Source organism: Lactuca saligna, chromosome 5, assembly GCF_052625555.1.
Source record: "Lactuca saligna cultivar CGN05327 chromosome 5, ASM5262555v1, whole genome shotgun sequence".
In the NCBI taxonomy this organism is placed as follows: Eukaryota; Viridiplantae; Streptophyta; class Magnoliopsida; order Asterales; family Asteraceae; genus Lactuca; species Lactuca saligna.
This window is the reverse complement of record NC_136421.1, coordinates 133642035-133666577: the sequence shown is the minus strand read 5'-3', so window position 1 is coordinate 133666577 and position 24543 is coordinate 133642035.

The window sequence follows — 24543 nt, the reverse complement described above, 5'->3', positions numbered from 1 at the left end:
AAACTCTTGGAAAACTTTGAGAGAGTATATACACTTGTATATTTCGGCCACACACAAGCTCACACACTAGTTCACTAGTTACACTAGGCCCCATTTCATGCTCCATAAGCATGTTTATATAGTGTGCATGGTTAGGGCGAAACCCTAATAACCCATGTCTTTTCCTCTTCCAAGGATCCATGGGTTAAAAGCTCCATGGATCATCCATGGACTTCCATATAAGCCTAGCCCATTAACAAAAGAGCATTAGCCCACACTATATAAAACCAATAGCCCATAATCTAATTAGTCTTCTTTTTAATCTCTAAATTAATTCATAATTAATTTAAGACTAAAACTAATTAAATAACATAACCTCATATTAATATATTATAACTTATAATATATTAATAAACATATGTGTATAACTCACATAAAATTATCCATAAATAGTTTGGATGAGATGCAACCCAAATGGACCATGCTGGGTCGGGTCAATTATATACCAAATAAGTTATGGACTTTGACACCTTATCCAACAGACTCCCACTTGGATAAGTCTAATAACTATATTTGCGTATGTTACTTCAGGAACCAACCAACAATCGTAGCTCTCGAAAACTCCGTTGAACTATGAAGACTCTGTTGAACTATGAAGCGCCATTTTAGATAAGTGATCATATAATCCTCTGTTCTCATGATATCAGCCGGACAAATACATGTACCAACGTCGTACTTATTGTCCAGCAGTTTGTTTCCCGATTTCTGATTTGTTTGACAAAGAACTTAATCGAACACATCAATTTAGTTCTGACCAGCCGGTACATAGGTCACCACAAAATCATCGAGGGGCCTAGATATCGCTTCTATTTCTAGAAGGAACAGATAAACTTCGACTCATATGCTTGTTCTACTACTTGTTGAATTGTACACAAAGGCATGTTTTATAACATCAAGTTACTGATGCGTTTACGTGCAATCAATGCACAACCAACTCATAGGTAACAACTCATATCTCTATGTTTGAAGATTTATATGATATTACCGTCTCACGATAACTCGAGATAAATTCCATGAAGTGATACATGTGAGCGTGGGTTTATTCCAATACTCATAACTTATGAGCACTCATGAATGTTGTAGCAACCATTGCTATGACTAAACCCATTTAGCCATCTACAAACCCGATTCATGACATTCTTGATTCATACCTACTTCCAACATATGAACGACTGTGGAGTGTTTAAACAACTTAGTCATTCGGAAAGAATAACCTAGCTATTTTGGAAGTCAAAACATGCAAAGTGAAACACAATAATAATTGAATCCAATATGGTCTCAGAACCCTTTTGAATATAAATAGAACCACCTTTTATTTATCACCATAATGATTACACATTATTCATTGTATAATGTTTCAAACAATCAACTTAAGACTTGAATAAAAGCAATAGTCATCCCATGCTCCTAGCATGTACACTTTGTTTTTCTAAACAATAGTTATGCAATACTCCAAGTATGCACACTATGTTTGTCTATGATCCTTACATTGTGATGTAGATCAAATGAACATGATTCCATTGATACTCATTTCACAATCCCAAATCCTTATTGTAAATGTGAGAATCCCCGATCCCTATCATTTACCAAAAAACTGTTAGATTTTAAACTTTTATGCAATGTTCCTCTTGTAATGATTATTCACAAAGTCACCAAAACCTTGTCACCAGTCATTACAGAGTATTCCAAAGAAGGTCAACTTCTATGGAACGGAAGCCTCATATTCAAAGTACATTGCTTTGAACATCCTTCTTGCATTAAGATTTTCTAATCTTACATAGATTGAATAACTTCCACCTATGGATACATTTCCATAGTCCCATTTTGACTATCACTTCCGAACAAGAGTTACTTCTTTTTAGAACATGTCAATACGGTCCTTTCCGACAACTTACATTATACTTCCAACTTTCCCTGAGCAACCAATCTTTGGCGAACCTCAGATTGTCCTCGACAGTTGCTTAATCACTTTAGTCATATCCAGTTCTAGACTTTTCCCTTCTAAATGCCCTGAGCATTTGGAAAATTTAGAAAGGATGAATATTATAGCACATGAAATTGATCCTATATCCGAAGCATATGGGACACGATTCATGATGTCTCACATAAAGACATAATACTAGACCAGTCTTTTGCTACAATATTTTTTATTTGCCATGTTTTCAAGATTTAACTATGAAGAGGGATGCCGTAGTCATAATTGAATTTTGAGAACGTAATATATATAGAATTTCCTTAAGTCAAACCATTCAGACATAAAATTCATATATATGTCCTTGACTAAAGATGATTAAATTCTCAATCTAAGCTTTAGAATTGAAATGAAGTATAATTTCCTCTCCCTTAATTATAGCAAAACAACTTTTCAACCCCTGCAACTTCACAAATTGAAACTTTGTTTTCTATAATTAACATTGCTAACTTGCAACACTAAACGTAATAATCATGCTCCCACTAACATGATGATTATTAGCTTAACACTTATGCTCCCACTAGCTCTGACATATTTCCAGAAATCTGCTGGACTTCTGAAATTTAGATTCATACACCCTTTCTTAGATAGCTCACATGTGTGTCTAAACAATTTTCAGAACTATGAAAAGGGATGCCGTAATCATAGTCTCAATTGCGTAGGCATTTGACATTTCTCACAAGTCCATCTTAGTGTGCCGGTTAACCACACACGCAAAATCTACTAAGTGAAAGCGTTTCCTCACCATCATTTTCATGAATCGGAGAGAAACCTTATGACACTTAGATTTTATAGTGTATGAGTTCCTATCCAAGTGAATTTGTCAAAACCATAATCACAAGATAAGGTTAGTGACAAATTCAACCTTACATGGATTTGAGCAATCTACACTTCCTAAGTGTGCATGCAACCCTAATAAACCTTGGATCTATGTTTGTCTAAATACATGCAAAATAATAAATTTTACAAGGTTTATAACCTATCTAACATGGCATGGGGAACATTTCAACATAAAAGAGTTAGAAGAGATTACATACCTTTTGATGAATTTGGTTCTAAGGAGTTTGAGGGCCAAGAACCAATAGTGTGAATGCCTCAAATGGAATCACAAAACACCACAAACTCTTGGAAAATTTTGAGAGAGTATATACACTTGTATATTTCGGCCACACACAAGCTCACACACACTATTTCACTAGTTACACTAGGCCCCATTTTATGCTCCATAAGCATGCTTATATAGTGTGCATGGTTAGGGTGAAACCCTAATAACCCATAACCTTTCCTTTCCAAGGATACATGGGTTAAAACCTCCATGGATCATCCATGGACTTCCATACAAGCCTAGCCCATTAACAGAAGAGCATTAGCCCACACTATATAAAACCAATAGCCCATAATCTAATTAGTCTTCTTTTTAATCTCTATATTAATTCATAATTAATTTAAGACTAAAACTAATTAAATAACATCACCTCATATTAATATATTATAAATTATAATATATTAATAAACATATGTGTATAACTCTCATAAAATTATCCATAAATAGTTTGGATGAGATGCAACCCAAATGGACCATGCCGGGTCGGGTCAAGTATATACCAAATAAGTTATGGACTTAGACACCTTATCCAACAGTTAGTAATGTATGCGTAATTCTTCATGAAACTACCTGGCCATGATCACTTATCCTTTTAAGCTACCAGCATCTGATCCCAAGTATGAAATCTCAAACTGCAGCTCGTGGTCCTGGTTCGATGGGTGAGATAGCAACAAGATCCCGAACCAATAATTATACAATAACTGTGAACATGTTCTATGTCATCCAAGGGAGGTGAGAATAAACAAACAACAAAATGCATGAATGTTAATGCCTTAAGCTAAATGTCATGCAAAAATAAAAGAGAAAAAGAAGAAAATAAAATCTTTTTGGAGTTTTAAAAAAGTGAATATAATTTATACGAAAATGCCATGCAACCTAATTAAAATGCATGATAAATTAAAAAGAAAAAGGAATACCCCACCCCAAGCTTAGAAATAAGCATTATCCTCATTGCTCGGGGCGAGGCGAAAGTACCCAACCCGGGGGATCGGGAGGAGGATATGGGTATGGATTAATGGTATCTTGAGGAGATAGAATGCATAGAGAGATGGAAACAATTGGTGTGCTAATGAAAAAGAAGGATTACATGTCACTTAAGTTATTTGGTCCAAAGTTAATGGAAGTCAAAGCTGGTCAACGAATCCACGCGGACAGTTTCTGGAGTACATGCGGACCATTTGTAGTACACGCAGACAAGGCATCGGGTACACGCAGACCATTTCAATAACCCACACGGATGACCCCTCGAGTACATGAGGTCCGCATAAAAAGGTCTGTAACCATCCATATTTAAAGAATGACGTGGTCGATTTTTTGGCCACATGCGGTCTGTTTTTATAACTCACGCGGACGGCCCCTCGAGTACACACGAAGACCATCTGTGTCTTGCTGAAACCTCTCACTTCTTCGCCCTTGACCAAAATGAACATTGGGGCTTAAAATTAAACACTCTTTTACTACAAGAAGGAAGAAAATTTTGTGAAATGCAAAAAGGGTTTATCTAAAAACATTTATTTAGAATTAGAAAAGATAAAAACACAATGTTTTCCAAAAATGACCTTCTTTAACGTCTTTGGCAAGACGTACTTCCCTCTAAATTTCAGTATACTGGGGCATCCAAATGGATGACATCTAGTACATTTGCATTAAAACCTTCATAGAAAGGTTTCAAACGATGCCCATTGACTTTGAAGATTTTCCACGTGTCGACATTTTTTAATCCCCACACCGCCATTTTGACTTTTTTCTTGTATTCAACTTTATTTTTACAGGAGAACTGTCACACCCCCGAACCGTCAGAAAACAACGGCGGAAACGTCCAGGGGCGGGTGACGTCATGCGTAGTATCACAATAGTTGTATCACAACAAGCAAGTAAACACAACCATTACATTATAATATGATTATTTGCATCTGTTTGAAACATAGTTTGTATACATCAGTATATGAAAAAAGTAAAAGACGTGACTCCAAGATGCTCCGTCCTCTCCAAAAGCTGGCATGAGTACCTGTCTATTGTTGTCTTGAGAATACAAGCAGTTTTGAAAACGTATCAGCATAAACCTGGTGAGTTCATACGCAATGTTTTTGTATTGAAAACTAGTCACTGAATTTTTACAAATGATTAATTTTTATTATATGTAAAACATCGTTTGTATCGAAAACATGGTTAACACCAGTATGTAAGATGAGTTTGGTTTGAAAACCCTGGCTACCACCAGTAAGTAAAGTATGTTCCGTTTGAAAACCATGATTTCTATTAGTATAATAGGTATTGTGGTTTAACCAAGAAAATCCCTTATTTTCCCTATTGTGTGAGTGGTTGCTTTAATGCTTCTGTAACGGTAAGGCATAAATATAATCTATATTTATGTGATTAAAGCAATTGTTTGTGAACATTTTAGTATTACGTAAAAGTGTCATAACTATTGGCGAGTTTTATGACCATACTTAAACTTGATATGACATGAATTCGCACGTCGATATCCTTTATGACATTTGTCACCTGTAGACCGGTAGGTCTGACTGTAGCTAGCAGTCCGGTGCGGGATAGTCAGTCCCGTATAGATGTATACACAAAATCCACGCTTTCCCTCCAAGAAATTCTGGTACATAAGGGTAGTCCTCCAGTTAGTTAATATTGTAAGTGCCCAAGGACATGTCTCCCATTATATGTTAACGACTTTACAAGTAATAATATATAAGCATACTGTCCTTTCATATGTACATCCGATGTTTGTTTTGTAGAGTAAAAATAATTATACTAAAATAATCATTCACTGTTGTACTCTCGTAGTAATGTAGGTTATAAACTAAATCTTTCATAGTTCATGTATTCAACTGGGTAAGTAGTTCGCATTTGTAAGGCTGGTAATTAAATCCCCAAACTATACCCTTTATAGTTTGACTGAAATGTTATGTTCGTGAAATGTTCAAAAAACTATGCAATTAAATTAAGAAAAACGTCCCTTATGCTCTGCAGACTACAAAAAGGATTATCTAAATGCTTTATGGAAATCATTGATTCGTATAAATTGTATAAGATTGACTTGTTGAAACCTTTGTGTTTGGCTTGTATCCCCCCCCCCCCCGCCCCTGAAAACGTTTAAAAACCATAAAAGTGTAGGGGTAAGAACTTACTATTTAATGTAGGATTTGAGTGTACGATCGGGATGAGTGCTGAGTGTCAACTGATGTTTCGTACTCAAGTGGACCCTATTAACATATGGTAACACATACACGCATTAGATGAGGACATAACACTATTTTTTTATGAAAGGAAACCACCTTAGGGACTAAGAAACACTTGAAACTAAGTGTTAGAATCACACGTGATTGAAGATGGGGAGTTTGCAGCTGTAATCAGGAGTGTACGGTCATGGGTTTGCGGTCCATGGGTTTACGGTCCATGGGTTTACGGTCTAAGGGTTTATGGTTCTATGGGTTCACGGTCCCATGTGTTTACGATCTAATGACCTTACGGTCATAGGGTTTACGGTCCATGACTTTATGATCATTGAAGGGTGTACGGTTTAAGGAGATACAGTAGACCGTAAACACCTTTTTTTATGGAAAGGTGACGATTTCAAGGCAAAACACAAGAATCTTAACTAGATATAAGTATAAGAGGATGATACTTACGATTTGAAGGTAAAGAAAGGTGTTTTCGGTCCAAAACACTAAGGTGTTCTTGAGGATTCTTGAAGATCTAGATAAAAAGGTGAAATCCATGAATGAATCAAGAGTGAATCATGGATATAGGAAGGATTAACACACAAAGGAAGTAATCACTTACATTCTTGAGGATTTCTTGAGCAAACTTGATAGTTGTAGAGAGAGAGAGAGAGAGATTAGAGAGAGAAAGCCTTTGAAGTGTAAAGTGACAAATGAATGTTATATACCTTATATATATGGTAGAGTTTTCGGTCAAGGGGGTGAGGTGGGGATGTACGAATGTAAACTCAAGTTTCTGGTCGTACACTCCTCTTGAAGGAGTGTTTGGCTCGGATGCTATTATTTAACTTGGAAAAACTCGTTCTTAGACCCAAACCTCGATTGTATTGAGTTTAGAATATTTAATTAGACCCGAGATAATGCTGACAACAGCAGAAATAAATTCCGAATTGTTTTATTTTTAACGGTATGAACGAAAGAAATTTCGGTTTGTCACAAGAACCATATCAGACTTAGACCTTTGATAATAGCAATCATCCAACCGTATTATCTTAGTAAGGTGACCAACTCTTCCCTCTTTGACATGGAGGTTGAGTAGATGACCGGTTGGGTGTTTTCTTTTTTAGGATACGTATCCTTTGAAGGGTCTGACATATTTAGCATTTTCAGCTCTTGTGGTTGGTCTATCACTGGAGTTAGTTTCTCAATGGTAGTAGGTGGCTCAATATCTCTTTAATTAACCCCCAACACTTCCAATATATTTTCTTTAACAGCTTTCACAATTTCTTCTTCCTCCTTGACAACTTCTTCCACTTCTACTTCTTCTTCCTCTTCTTCATATAACAATCTTGGGCAATCAAAACTTTTCTCATCTTTTAAAGGAATGACATATGTGTTATGCCATGGGCTCTCTTCATATGGTAGTTTGCCTTGAGCTTCCGTTATACTTATTGTTTCAGCAAGTTGTGTTATGTGTTGCTTCAAGCTTTTGAGGCTAGCTTGCGTTGTTTCCTAGAAATGTTGGGTAGAAGTTGCAATGCTCTTCACAATATCCTCTAAGGATATGCTTGGCAGTTCAGGCTGTTGAGGAGGTGGAGGACATGGATGTTGGAATTGTGGAGTTGGTTGGTAATAGTCATTTCTCCAAGCTTGGTATGGGCCTTGGTATTGGTTGTATCCGCAAGCTTGGTTGTTTTCCCACTATTCATCATGTTGAGGTTGATCAAAACTCCATTGGTTTGACCAGTAGTAGCTTCCCTTTTCTTGTATTTCTTCCCATCTTCCTTGCAAATATGGACACATGTTGGAATGATGTCCATTTTGGGTGCAACAATCACAAATAAGAGGCTTGGGTTGCACACTTTGGTCACTTTCAATCATCATAACTAACTCAGCTAGCTCAGAAAGTTTATCTTCAATGCAAGGAGTGTTCATTTCCGAACAATACTTTTTTTCAATTTTTTGAGTTTTAAACTAGAGTACCTGCACAATGAGATCTAGGCATAGAGAAACAAACTAATTAAATATAAACCAATCCCCAACAACAACACCAAAATTCGGTAGTTGTCGAGGCCAACAAAATAAATACCCTAAATATTACACACTAAAATATTGTATAGTGGTAAAGGGATCGTATCCACGAAGATTGATTCAATTTGTTACATCTATGATAATCTTGGTGTACAAACACTTTTAAAACTAAAATAAAATACAATTGGGGGATTTTGATCTTTTAAGATGTTTAAAATAATACTAAAACTACACTAACATTTAAAAACACAATTCAACAAAAGAAAAGTTTGATGTAAAATCAATAAGAGAAAGATGGTTGACTTTGGACTTTCATTACTTGAACATTTGGTTAAATAATCATGAGAATACCAAGGTGAAATACTTGTGTTTATAATCTAATTTTGGCTATAGCAATTTATAAGCATAACTTACCTCAACTCTTCTTTTGTATTAAAATGACTAGAGAAGCTCATAGCACATTTCCTAAATCAAAGTCACAAAACTAATGAAGCTTGTAATTTCGTGAAAATCAATTAGCATTAGGTTTTAAGAGTCACCAAATCAAAAGAGTAATCTATTTCTTTCATTACCACTATGGAGAAAATATTTTCTTAGTGTAGATGAAATGAAAACAAACATTTAAACTAATTGTTGCTTGTTAAATTGAAGACCCATTACTTAGCTAAGAATTTAACTAACAAAAATAACATTCACACACACACACACACACATATATATATATATATATATATATATATATATTCATGACTAGAGATATATAAACATGAAGGAAGTTTTTATAGAAAATATAATCATAAATATTCAACACAAGTTCATGGAGTTCTTCAAAATAACCAAAACATTCAAGTAATTACATCCAAGTCAACCAATGATAAATCTAGCCTAGCATGACTAAGATTAAACAAAAACAAGAGAGATTAGAGATACCAAACATTGTTCAAGATGAAAGATGAAAGAAATCCACAAATCCTCTAATCTTATAAAAGAGTAAAATATGTGTGTTTCTCCTAAACATTCCCCCTTTTTCTTCATCCAAAACTCAGTCAAAAGGATCTGGTTTCCGGATTCAAAAAGGTGCCAAAAGCCACCCACCAACCTTCCACAAATAGAGTCAACAAGTCAAAACTCGGGATCAACTTAGCTCAATTCACACGGACCGCATATGGGTCCATGCTGACCGTCTGGGTCTCGCTGATTGTGGGACTTGGGCCATTTAAAATACAACCTAGCCCAATCTTCTCATTCACACTTCAGCCCACATGCATAACTCTTTAGAGCCCATTTGTGCCATTCCAAATCCTCTAATGATTGATCCAATGCTCCTTCAATCCTCTGTAGGTCGATTCCGCGTCGCCTCATCATCATTCTCGCTCAAAAATTAAGTCCAAATTTATTTCTTACATATATTGACACCAAGCCCAATTGCACCACTTCAAGTCCATGAAAAAAATTGCAAGCCTCTAATAGTCTCGCACTCCTTCCATACCTCCAATAAAGGAGAAAAATAAGCTCAAAAGACTGGAAAGCACCCAGTAAAGGAGAAAAATAATAAAAACAGAAAATATGCATGAGGATTAACTAAAATAAGATGGTTTTAACTAAAAATAAACTATGAAATGAAGTAATAAAAACGAAACTATCAAATTCAACGAAAGTCAACTCGACCTATATCAAAATTTTAGATGAATCTTGATGTCCTCAAATGTACAATTTCCCTGTATTTATGTGAAATGTCCTTCATTTCGTCAATTATTGAAATTAAAGCCCTAGTTGGGACTTACAACATTAATTTCAATAATACCAATACATATTATTTTAGTAAAAACAATACTTTCAACACGCTAAGGTATTATCTTTATTAATAATGATCTTTTCGTAATAATTTGAAATGTATAATTGAATTTAGTAAGTATTCATAATCTATACAATTTTTTTTATAAAAACTTACATTTTTATAAAAATACATCCATTTTATAATATATATATATATATATATATATATATATATATATATATATATATATATATATATATATATAGTTGACCTAGTGAGTTAATGTCCCCCCATTTTCCCACATAAACCTTTAACCAACAAACATCCATGCTATTACCCAACAAGTAACAATGCACATCACCCCACCCCACCCTACCCCCCTCCTCCCTTAACTTGTGGCCGAGAGGGTTATTCCCTCTCACCTTCTTCACTTTTCTTCAATATTCTCTCAAGAACAACCTCAAATCCTTCCAAGATCTTCACCTTCAAGTTAGTTCTTATGGATCTTGGTAAGTGATCCTTGCTCATCTAGTGATTATACACATTTTGATGCTAGATTCATCTCATTTACACACATTATTATGTGTTAAATCCATATAATAAGATCATCTCTCCAAGAGTTCTTCAACCATCTTCTAAATGCTCTAAGTTTAAAGATCTTCACCATCATCTCCTTATCCCACCACAAAACACTCAGGGTGAGCTTCATACTCCTACATTTTCATGTTTTCTTCAACTTTTAGGGGGGGGGGGAGAATACAAGTTACAACACCAAAACATAATCTAAACTTAACCATCAGCTTTCAACATAAACGTTATGGTCTATTCATGGACTGTTTTCACCATCTTAAACTCAATATTTTTCAAAATTATTCAATATTAAAATAGATCAGGTTTATACCTTTGTAAAGACTACTCGCACGCATTCATACAATTTTTCTACAATATTTAGCAATTTTTAAAAAATTGCCTATCATTTCAGATATGATTACGGACTAGTCTGTGAAGATGAACATTTTCACACTGGTTTGAGACCACTAAATACTATAATAAAAATTATGAACAAAGTAGACTTTTTTTCTAAACTCTTAGAGTTTACCGATCCAAATTTCTACTTACGATGATTTTTCAATAATTTTTCAAAAAACATGGACAGAAAAGTCAAAAACTAGAAATTGTCTTTATATTACTAAAAGTTCTTATACTTATGTTGGATGTAAGTTTACATGATATATTCTTTTAAAACATCTAGACATGTTAGCTTATATGTATTTATATATATGATTATATAAATTTTCTTGACAAACAAACATAATAAACTATAATCGGTATAGTTTGGAGGTTACAAACCACACTTTCCAAAGGTACACATAATTATTTTAAGGCATAATTATCTTATTTTGGAAGTAAAAGGGAGTAATAGTTTACATAAATCTGTTAATGCTCTTGTTAGACTTTCCTTCACCGTACCTACATAGCGTACACCGTAAGTCCTGCAGTTATAACCAGAGTCTCGTGGAGGGACAGCGAGGTAATTGTGTATAGATCAATACGGGGTTGACACCCCCACACCTGAGTTGTTCGCTACAGCTAGATGAGACCAGTCTAGGGTGGCAAATATCTTACCGGAACTGACACTTGAAGAACGTCATGACAGGTGTATTCATCACACGGTTATAATGACTCACATAGAGAATAACAATACGATTTTGGTTTACTGGAATCTTACACTTCATCGGTTTTATTAAACTATAAAACTGCAAATCATTTTTCAAGTATTCAGTCTCTTACACTTTCGGTCTTATGGTTTAAGACATATTTTTTCGTATATCAAAAAATATTGGATTTTCAGGGAACGTTCGCTTTACATTTACAAACAAAAGATAACAAAGGACATGCATGCATATATTCACAGTTTTGGAATGAGACTTACAAATCATTTTCATTGAAAATATTGGATTTCTGAAAGTACCACGAGAACTATTCTAAACAAGTGCAAAAACCATTTTTATATAAAAATGCTTATAAACTCACCAACGTTTTAGTTAATGCTTTTCAAAACGACTTGTATTCTCAGGGAACCAGGTCAGCTCTGCTATGAGATCATCTAATGAAATCTTATAAGGTTCTACTTTTGTCACTTTTGTGTAACTGATCAACAAGTACAATGTGTAAACTATGTAAGTGTGTATTTTCAATGTATGTCACTTGGAATACTATGTTTCATTCATATCCAATTATTATGATACTGTACAATGACGTAATCCGCCCCTGGACGTTTCCACCATCCTGATTTGGGGTTGTGACACAAATGAAGAGGACGGAGAGTGTGATTGAATAGGATGGTGTTGTTTGTATTTAGTCACATCTATAGGATATCGTTACCAACCAGCGCATAATGATAAGTAGAAGAATTATTACCAGTTTATGGGGGTTATCGGCGAGATTAACCAGAATTTCCATGGAGGTTATGGGCGAGAAGAATTTTACCGGACAACGAATGATCAATGTGCCAAGCTTGCACATTCCACGTTTGATTCGTTCTTTGTTCCTCTGACAATAACATGGAACGAGTTTCAAAAAAGATGAACGGACTTTTTTGTCATATCAAGCTAGCGATGTAATCGTATTTGCACGAGAGTCCATTCCTAGTGTATATAACTAGGTTTTATGTAGGACAACGACTTCAATTTTCTCTACTAGGTCGGCGATAGTTTAATCCTCATGCAATATTCGGTGATCGTAGAGTCACGAATCGAAATTTTTCGGAGTCTGCTATCAAGTTGGAGAGATTTAGCATCTTTGTTGTGCATAAACATTTTTTCCTAGTTATTCTACACTTTATAAGTCATCCCGTTCTGTTTGAGTACAGTTTGAAGGAGGATTCGAGAAATAGTGCCATAGATTCATGATCACACGAGAGCGTCAAGATAGAGCCATTCGTGATCGGCCGTGGCAGCCGATTTCTCTTTGTTGAGATGCGCAGTGACAACGTATCCCATACATTGTGTATTGTTAGTCCCAAATTTAATGATCCAATTCAGTAATCAATGAAGTTGATTATAATAAAGGATAGATGTAGAAGAAGAAGAACTAAAATCAAGCATGCACACATCTATATTTAGTAAATGTCAAGTACATCTTGAGAAAAGTACAACTACTGCAGAGTTCTGACACCAGAAAAATCAGTACACACTGACACACTCAGTTGCTATAAATAGTACTCCTCCTACCAGCAATCAGTACATACTGACACACTCAGTTGCTATAAATAGTACTCCTCCTACCAGCACAAGAGTGTGCAGCCAAACACATGTGTGGAAGCACACATTACATGACAACACACAATCACTGCAAAATGACATTATCATCTATACAAAATGATGCCTAGCTCAAACCACAAAATTATGTTCTTTCATTCTCCCCCTTGGTTTGAGACTAGCATAGTCTTGTATTCACTCCTTTGGCTCCTCAGCAGGCTTCTCAAACAACCTCAGATCTAATCTCCCCATTGATCCCATCCACAATCTTCCATTTATGATCGTGGCCACCATAGCAGTGAATTCTTTAGCAGCAGCTTCCATGATATCCTTTATGCAAATGATTTGATGACGGGCCAAAGTTCGTATATCCCTTTCTCTGAAGCGAAGAAGATCTTTAGCACTAATCAATCTCAGAATATGTTATCGATTCTTGAATTTGATGGTTGTAGTAGCTGTTTCGTCATTATATGCCCAAAATTCCATGTAATATAGATATCCCTCATGAAAATGTTGAGGAATAGGAATTTCCTTTTGTTTCTTAGTTGTAGGCCAGAGTATAATCTTCATGGGTTCGCCTGTTTCTGGATCAAGAACATCTTTGTCCTTTTTATACAAGGCTTTTGCAGTCTTCATTGATGGAAAGTTCTCTTTCACCTGTCTGTCGAGAAATCTTTTGAAATTTGAAACACTAGGATCTTCAGAGGGGTTATGGAATGGGGCCCTGGATTATTCAGCTAGATCAGTTTTGGTCCAAGAGTTGAAATCATGGGAGCTTATGTAACATTCAGATGCTCCTAATTTTCACTTTACAACCCACAAATTCATCACTGGATCAAAGGCCCACATTCGGATGCCTGTCCTGTCACCATACTCATCACCAAACTTTCTTTTCTTCAAATCTATTACTGTCAAGATAGGGTCTCTTGTTTTTCGATTTTCATTAGAATTTTTCATGAATAAAAGGCCTTCACTTTGTTTTGTAGTTACGATTCTTTTGCCCTACTTGATTGTGATTCTTGCTCTGCTTTCTTCAGGTTCTTTTTCAAATCTGTCGACAATGGTAGTTGTTCTTGGAACAGGTGGGTCAACAGGTAGATCATCAGTTGCAGGAGGTGATTGAATAGAAGGAGGATCAACTACTCCATGAGGCTGTTTGAAGAGGATTTGAGTTTTTCACCAAAAGCATCGTACAATACGTTCTTGAGATTGAAATAATTAGCTAGAACAGATCCAAGACTCGTTTGTAGATCATTGATTTGTTTGGTCTTTTCTTCATCTTTTGCCCTGAGCTCAAAAATATGTGCAGAAAGCTGATCCATCTGAATTGACTTTTCAATGAGCTGTTGATGGAGAATTCCAATTTCTTCTCGGAGATCAGATGAAAAGGATTTGTCATCATCTGTCCGACCCTCGTTAAATGATATTCCTTTTCCATGTGAAGAGGTTGGACTAGATTAAGCGAGATGTCTTACTAATCTGATAGAGGCTTCATCTAGAGAAGGTCGTGTTGAGAATATTCTAGAATAGAAGAGGATCCACCAGTCTCGAACATGGTGTTTGGACCTTCATCAGTCTGCTTTGAAGGAGAGTGACCAGTGGTTGCAGTGATTATTGAAATAACTTGAGGAGCACATTTTACAGAGGGTACCTCCAGACTTTCAAGAGATTGGCTTGTTCTTATGGAGGTCTGAGAAGTCTGAGGTTCAGATAACATAGAAATGATTGGAGTTAATGTTGAGACAGGTGACACAGAGGGAGGAATCTTTGATGTCACATCTCCTTGGCTTATTGTGACCTCCAAGGGCTTCGAGGTAGAGAGCAGAATTTTGAGAACATTTCCTTCATCCCTAGTCTTAGTTGCTAAAGAAGCAACGTCATTGACTTTATTTACACGGCTACTGGGAATGTCAAGAAAAGGATCAAAATCTTCATCACCAAAATCAAATTCTATGTTTTTTGGGATGTCGTCATTAATTCCTGTAAAGTCGATTTCTTTCAAAAATTCCACATCTTCATAAAGATCATCGTCATCATCCTCTCGAGAAGATTTTGGATCATTTGCTATCTGATTATCATGCTCATCAGCTACATAAGTTGTGGGAGAGTGATGCATCTCCTCCACTTCAGACTCGGAGGGGAAGAGAGAAATATCTTCATTTTCCATCGGCATGGATTGATTTTCTGATTCTTCTCTGACATCCTCTTTAAAAATTCCAAATTTTATTAATGGAAATTTTCCTTCAAATACGAATTTTACGCCGATCTTATGCTTCATTAATCCAAAGGCACTTGGACCATTGGATTTGAAATCCACAGTATCATTTCCTTTCTGCAACTAGAGATGAGTTACGTTAAGGATGATTTGTAAAAATCTTGGATATATACAAAATTTGTCTCTTTTGCTTCCTTCAATATTTAGTATCATTTTATTCATTATGAATTTTGAGAAATTAAACTCAAAACCTGTTGCCAATGCAGCAATGGCACCAGTGTTGGCTAGAGAAATCTCGTTAGCTCCTGATCTCCGTCCAGAAATGCAACTCACGAACACATGAGCCAAAAGCTTCCAGCATGGAGGAAGCAGCTTTTTGATTGTAGGAGGAACAGTTCCTTCGTATCCCATATGCTCTAAAATTTTCTCAATTTGATGAACGTCAATCTCCATGAGGTACTCAGGTATGTCCTCAATTTGAAGAGATTCACTGATGATGCTTTCTGTTACTAGAATTTTCTTGTCTTCGATTGTTGTTTCCAGAAAATTTTCACCTCGATCATTCTTCTTTACATCAGCATTTCTCCAGATATCCTTAATCAAACTTTGGTAGATAGCAGGATTTGTAGTTAAGCAATGAACCAAGCATGATTTCTTCAAACCATTCACAATGAATTTCAAGTCACTGGGGGCTGCAGGAGGCTCTTCAACAAAAATTGCAGAATTATGAGTTTTAGCGAACTCCATGTCTCCCATTTTAATATGAAAGGCAGCACACAAGATTATTAGGGCAAAACTATGAAAATGATGTAGCCGCACACGAAGTTACATGCTGCCACACACTCACGTGTGTAGCTGTACACGGTCAGCCGCACACATTTATTCATGAAATAGTGTGGCAGCACACGGTCAGCCGCACACGCTTATTCATGAAATAGTGTGGCAGCACACGGTCAGCCACACACACCGTGTGCGGTTACCCTTGAAGATAAACAAAATTTTATGATGATTCAACAGCAAACAATAGAGAAATTTGAGAAAGTAATTAAAAATTCAGTCATATTCATGTGAATTACCGAGTAAAAGCTTGTTTTCACAAAAAAACTTAATGGAAATATTCAAGGAGTTTGAGAGAGTAAATGTGTGTGTGCGGTTGAAGCAAGGAATAGTGACGATACGTTTTTCACCGCACACACACACACTATATATATATACAAAAAAAATTCACTTTCTCCCCCTTTTCCTTTAATTATTTATCCAATGCCCCCTTTCACTCACCATTTTCTTAAAATGAAATATTTTGAGGATTAATGTGAAATTAATTTCAAAATTCCTAATAAACTAAAAAAAATATAAAATAAAATAAAATAAAAATTTGACAAGGAATAAACAATTCAATTTAAACCTATATAAATTGTTTTTAACCTGTTGAGGTTTAGGGATCAAAGTTTTTAGACAACCATTATCCGCTTGTCGGTACCTTTCATATTCACATCTTTGTCTGGTCGATTGTCGGTATTGTTGTCCACTTAAACACGAAAAATTGTGACAAAATTAGGACATACTATAAGTGACAAGACAATGTGATCTTAAATTCCTAGATATTATATTTGATCCTAAATTACTAGATACTATATCTTAGGGACCATTCATCTGACGATGACCAGGGATATTGTTGTCCACCTAAATTGAGCAGCGATATCTATAGACAATTTGTATGTGTTCAATTTTAAGTGTACTAGAATGTGTTTCCCGCTTCCTGATATGCCCTAGCCATCAAGAACTTCCAGAGTACTCCTTACACCGGGTGAGCAGACAACCATTCAGAGAGAGGATAGATTCAGAATTCTACTACTTATTATTTATTTCTTCAGAGGGGTTGAGAAGTAGATGGTTGCATATGCTGTGTACCACGTTGGATTAGAAGTCGCACAGAGGAGACAGCATATGGCTAACAGATAAGAAGTCTTTCACATATATAACTTGCAAAGAAATAGAGTTGCATATGTTGTATACCAGGTCAGATTGGAAGTCACGCAAATGAGACAACATATGAATAACAGACGGAAAGAAAGAAAATGATATTCTACAGACCTAATTTATCGGAATTTACCAGTTGCCCCAACCAACCGGAATAAGGATAGAATCCGCACATCGAGGAAAAGTTAAACCACGGTTCCAAGTACGGGTTCATTTAATGTGACGAGTAGATTCTCATATAATCTCCCTACTCAACCTATCCGAGCGTCGTATTGTTACGCTAAACGGAACTATCTAGGTAAAGATTTGTCAAGTCATTTGATTTCCTAAGTTCAAATCTGCCTAGTCATGTCCATTTAGAATGTTTCGTGCCTACCGACACATCAAACCAAAGCATAGATCCTTCAACTTTGGGTACGTTACATAGACTTAGGTTGTCTGTTATCACATGATCATATTACTTCCCTGAACATCTCCCTCAAACATAATTTCTAATTTTTAATGTTTTTGGATTTTCTATTTTTTAATGTTTTTGGATTTTTTATTTTTTTTTTTTAATGTTTTTGGATTTTTTATTTTTCTCCCCCTAAATTTGTGCATAAAAATAAAATGAAGTAAAATGTGCAAATTTATGCTTAAAAAATAAAAAATAAAAAATTAATCCTCAAAACGAATCATTTTTAGAAAATTAACCAGCACATCGAATCGAGCTCTGTTAAAAGGCTTGGTGAACATATCTGCTACATTATTATCAGAGGGGACCTGTTCTAGCAGAATGAGCAAACGCTCATAACATTCTCGAATAAAATGAATTTTGATGTCGATGTGCTTGGTTTTTGAGTGCTGGACCGGGTTTTTGGTAATTTGAATCGCAACCTGATTATCACAAAAAATAGGGGTTTCTTGAAAATTCAAACCGTAGTCCAACAACTGATGTTGGATCCAAATGACTTGAGAACAACAAGCAGATGCAGCAACATATTCCGCTTCTGTTGTTGAGGTTGAGACTGTGTGCTGCTTCTTGCACTACCATGACACCAGTCTATCTCCCAGAAATTGGCATCCTCCTGAAGTCGATTTTCTATCAAGCTCACACCCACCATAATTGCTGTCTGCAAAAGCATTAAGATCAAATTCGGGATTTTTCGGATACCAAAGACCGAGTTTTAGGCACCCTTTGAGATACCGAAAAATCCTTTTAATAGCAATTAAATGAGAGATTTTAGGATTAGCCTGGTAGCGAGCACATTGAATGACCGCAAACATGACGTCTGGGCGACTAGCAGTAAGATACATGAGTGATCCGATCATTGATCGATAATGAGTTTGATCTACGGATTCACCCTCAAGATCAGGAGTTAGAAGAGGCCGTTCCACCATGGGCGTAAGAGCAGGTTTTGCGTCTCAAAACCTGAACTTCTCCAGTACATCTTCCACATATTTTGATTAATGAATAAGGATTCCGGTTGAAGATTGTTTGACCTGAAGCCCCAAAAATGTGGTCATTTCCCCAAGTGAACTCATCTTAAAACGCTTCTTCATCACCGCTTCAAACTCCTTGAAAAGTTGTTGGCTTGTCGACCCGAAAATGATGTCGTCCACATAAATTTGAACGAGAATTTGATATGGACCGACATACTTGAGAAATAAGGTTTGATCAATGGTGCCTCGGGAATAGCCGTGATTGAGCAAATGTTGAGTAAGAGTAGCATACCAAGGGCGAGGAGCTTGATGTAATCCATACAAAGCTTTTTCTAGCTTGTAAACATGGTTTGGAAGAGATGAGTTAACAAAACCAGGTGGTTAGTCAACGTAAATCTCCTCCTTGACCTTGCCGTACAAGAAAGCCGTCTTAACGTCCATTTAGTATACAGTAAAGTTCATGTAGGAAGCATAAGCAAGGAAGATACGAATGGCTTCCAAACGAGCAACTGGAGCATAAACTTCTATATAATCAAGACCCTCAGTTTGTCGAAACCCTCGAACCACCAATCTTTCCTTGTTGCGTACAATGACACCTGAATCGTCTTGTTTATTTCGAAATACCCAACGAGTATCAAGAGATTTGTTTCCTTTTGGTAGCTCCACCAATTTCCAAAATCTGAGTTTCTCAAATTGATTTAATTCATCATGCATGGCTTCAACCCAACTGGGCTTATTCAGAGCCATTTCGACAGATTTAGGTTCTATTTGAGAGATGAAGCAAGAGTAGAGACATGTATTAACATCCCCACTTTTACTTCTCATTTGAACACCGTCGCCCAACTGGCCAATGACGTTCTCTATCGGATGATCTCGCTGAATACTTGTAGGGATCTAATAACTAATATCATTGACAAAAACAGGAAGATTATGAATATTAACCGCTCCAACATTTGTTTTATGATCTGTAGAGGATGAACAAGGTTCGTTTGAAGAATCTGCTACAAACTCTTCTGCAATACTTTATGGAAAGAGTAGTTCCATCAGATTTGAAGTTATAGTGGAAGTCTCGTGGTTCATGAACTCTCTTTCCATCGGTGTTAAAGGAGTAACAATAGCATCAGGAGAAGGTTGTTAAGTAGACTCAGAAGATTCAAAATGAGTAGAGGGTACCAATGGAGGATCAGAGGAAATCAATGGTGGTTGATAGACAACTTCATATTCTTCGTCTTCACTAGGAATCTTCGAATTGGAAGTACATCCTTTTTTATTATCTGAAGACACATTGAATGATTTGAAAAGAGATGTGTAGTCAAATAACCAATCAGGACCTACTCTTGTATCTATCTCATTTTCTTCAAGCCAACGAACATGAAAGGATTCTACAATCTATTTAGTCTTCTTATTGTAAACCCTGTACGCAGTTCGAGCAGCATATCCAACAAAGTAACAGTCATCGGCTTTGGCATTGAATTTGGGATTGGATTCCAAGTGGAGAAGGGTGCAAGGGCAGCCAAATACTCGGAAATGACTGACAGATGGCTTGTGTCCAAATAAAATCTCATACGGCGTCTTCATTATGGCTTTCTTGATTAGCACACGATTTTGAACATAACACGCAGTGTTAATCGCCTCTACCCAGAAGAATACAGGAAGCTTAGAATCACAAAGCATCGTCCTTGCGGCATCTTTTAGAGTTCGATTACGACATTTGGCAACCCCGTTTTGTTGAGGTGTTCGAACAGAACTGAATTGATGCATAATCCCTTTCTCAGCGCAAAAATGATAAAGAATAGCGTTCTTCAACTCTGTTCCATTATTGGTACGCAGCGCTTTCACTCGATTTTTAGTCTGATTTTCGATCATCACAATGAATCTTTTGATAAGGTCAGCAATTTCAGCTTTGTTAGACAAAAAGAAAAACCAAGTGAAACAAGAGTAATCATCTATCACAACAAGGCAGAAAGAGTTGCGATTGATGCTTAGAACATTAACCGGACCAAATAAATCCATATGCAATAACTCAAGCACTTGAATTATGGAGTTTATCTTCTTTGGAAAGTGTGGTTTTCGATGATGTTTTCCCTGAGCGCATGAAACACATTTTTCAAAAGTAATGAAATCTTTGATGGGTAGCCCGCGGAACAATTCATTCTTCGCAAGTCGATTCAAGTTCTTTGCGTTCGCATGGCCGAGACGACGATGCCACAGCATCGCATTTTGTTCAGAAGCTTTGGAGAAGACACAAGTGACATCATCAGGGAAATTGCTATTCATGTCTATAATGTAGGCATTTCCATCCCGCTTAGATCTTATGAGAATCCAATCTTCAGGGATAACAATGCCAGGCTTTAAGATCAGACATTCCTTATCTGTGAAATGAGTAGAGTAGTCCTTGTTGCATATCTGGGATACACTCAGCAAGCTGTGCTTCAGTTCCAGAGCAAAGTTAACATTCTCAAAATTCAACACTCCATTAGAAACAGTTCCTCTTTGAGTAATTTTTCTGCCCTCTCCGCCCTCAAAAGAAACATATCCTCCATTAAAAGTTTGAATGTTGTGCAATTAGGATACGTCTCTAGTCATGTGCCGGGAGCAGCCGCTATCGACATACCAAGGTCTGGTGACATTCCTCCGCAACTGTCCCTGCATGATGAACAGAATTAATTAGTTTTGGGGACCTAGGTCATCACAATCCTGGGTTGACCCTTTCCTTTTACAAGTTTTTCATTTGATTCTTTCTTTGCTTTTGAATTTGAGAGTAATTGAGATTGATCTGAAAAAGATTTTGGAATCCACTGAAGGTTAGGTTTTAAAAATTTGTAATTTTGCTTTGAACCAGTGGATTTTCAACATGAGGAGTTAGAAGATCCTATCCTGCTCTTCGACTTAGGCTTAGCCTGAGTTGATTTTGGCAAACTTTTGTTGTTTTTATGAAAAACCTATTTATTCTTTTGAAATCTTGCGAATTTTTTGTTTAATGTTGTATTCAAATCTCCATTTCTAGAACGAGTTTTGGGAAATTTTCTAGTTAAACATCGTCCCCGAAATTCATTCTCCCCTCTTTTTGTTGTATGAGATACAAACATCCGGTTCATGAAATTTCTTGCAATGTGTCCAGCAATGCCACAGTTAAAACAAATTTGTTTGTTATCAGTAGCTTTGGCATTGTTGTTGACAGTGTTATCCTTTGCTTTTCCATTTCTAACACATTTACACTTGCAAGAACCATCATAGAAAGTAGTAACAGATGTGTTAGATGCATAGAAATGTAAATCAGGTTTAGTAGTTTGATCAGAAACAACACTATTAGAAACAACATTGTCAAACTGAAATAAAATACCTACCGACACAAAAACATTTGTGTTTGATTTTGACACAGACTCATTACTGTAATTAACACCAGACTCAATCACAACATTATTTGACTCAAAAGTTTCAACTGCATGCTCCCCCTAAACTATTGATATATCTGCACTTGAAGTAAAAACGTTAGTATGCAAAGTCTCATAACTAGACTGTATTTCCTGCTCAGAAGCTGACTTTCCATACACCATGCAAGATTCTCTATCAATTTATTCTTGAGACAGGGGAATAACAGTATAGTTGTGATTAAAAGGAGGAGAGACACTCTCAAAACCTAATCCGGCTTTTATTTGATTACCATGAGTGATATCTCTCCCGTGCGATTGAGCTTCGATTAATTTTGCAATATTTTCACTTAACCCATCGTATTTTTTGAAATTAAATTCAGCTTTTTCAAAACAATTTTTCAATGTGTCAAGTTCCATGGTTACAGCAGCAAGTTTTCTTTTGAGATGATCATAGTTCTCACATTTGTTGCTGTAATCCTCTTGCAATTTTTTAAAGTCTTTTGTTTTATTTTCTAATTGAGTTTTTAAGGGCTTTTGATTTTTCCTAACAGTATATCCCTCATATTTCAAGTCCTCGTTCTCTCTTTTGATTAATTCAATTTGATCTCTCAAAAACTTAACAGTTTTAATACAAGATTGAGAACAGCCGAATTCACTAACCTCAGATTTGACTGGTTCAGGAGTGGTCTGTACCATGAATGCAAACTGCAACTTCATCATCTCTGCCTCTGGATCTGCTTCCATTTCTTTACTTGCATCCTTGACTTGAGCAAGATTTTCCTTTTCAGGTCCCGAAATGTTTAGGGCCTGAACTTGATCTTCCCAGTTGAACGATTGAGCTACCATTGCCATGTTTGCAGATTGATTGTTTGAAGATGATCCTCTGTTGTTGTTGTGAACATAAGTTACTGGCACCATGGTTCTTTCAGAGTTTTCTTGCTGATCAGGTTTTGGACATTCCCTTGCAAAGTGTCCTGGTTCGTGACAATTATAACAACGTAACTTTCCTTTGCTAAAACCCATCTTTTTATCTGAATTTACACCCCCAGTTTTTCTTTCCAGTCTTTTTTTAGAATTGTTTAGCCCTGAATACTGCCATTGCCATTTGCCAAGTAATATCCATCTCTTCCACATCTTCAGGATGGATTTGATCAAGATCAGTGAATGAGAGTTGTGGAGAGAGGTCTCCAACAACAAAAGCATTATAGCAGTTCACTAACCCAGTAGCTAGAGCCATATTTTCCTCCTTTCCTTTGTAAATGAACTTTGGGAACCAATTCCATGAGGTTGAACTGAAACATCTGTAGAAGGAATAACACTAGAACCAACTTGAGATATAATTTGAGGGATTTGAGTTTGTTGCATTTTAGGTATGATGTATGGTATGTTTTGATGGATTGCATGAGGTTGAACTTGGGGAACCTGGATTTGAGTATTTTGATGAGTGGTGAAGCTTGAAAAAGCGGTGTTGTTGTTTTGAATTCCAAGATTGGCTGAAGAGTACGAATTGACATGGTTGATTTCTCTTTGTTTATCATCAAGATTGCAAGCTTTGATGATTGCCATTGTTTCAGACAAGCTTAAACGGTTCAGGTCTTTTGTCTTTTTAATCACCGAGACATTCATGTCCCATGATTTTAGAAGAGAATTTAGTAATTTCTTGTTGATTTCAGACCTAGTAACGGTTCAGGTCTTTTGCAATTGATTTTCCAATGTTTCTCCCAATACATAATTGAACATGTTGAATTTCTGTCGGAGCATGCCTTTTCGTCTTTACTTCATGTCTTCATTTCCTTCATAAACTTCTATGAGCGCTTCCCACAATGCTTTTGCTGATGTATATTCACGAAACCTTTGGGCAATTTCAGGAGACAATGCTATAGTGAGTGTGGCAAGTGCCTTTTCTTGTACATCAACTCTTTCAAAATCATCATCAGTGTAATTTTCAATCTTTTTGTCAATTACCGTGCCATCTTCAAGAGTAGAAGTAATCTGAATTGGTCCTCTTAAAATGCTTCTCCAAATTTTGAAATCCTTCATTTTGATGTAATTTTCAATTCGGTATTTCCATTCAGGAAATCCTTCAGCTGATAACAATCTAGGAATACGAGTAGTTGTTCCCATAATTGCATCCAAATCTTGATGAGCAATCATGCTTTGAGATTCCATTTGAGCCATCTTCAACCGCACACTAA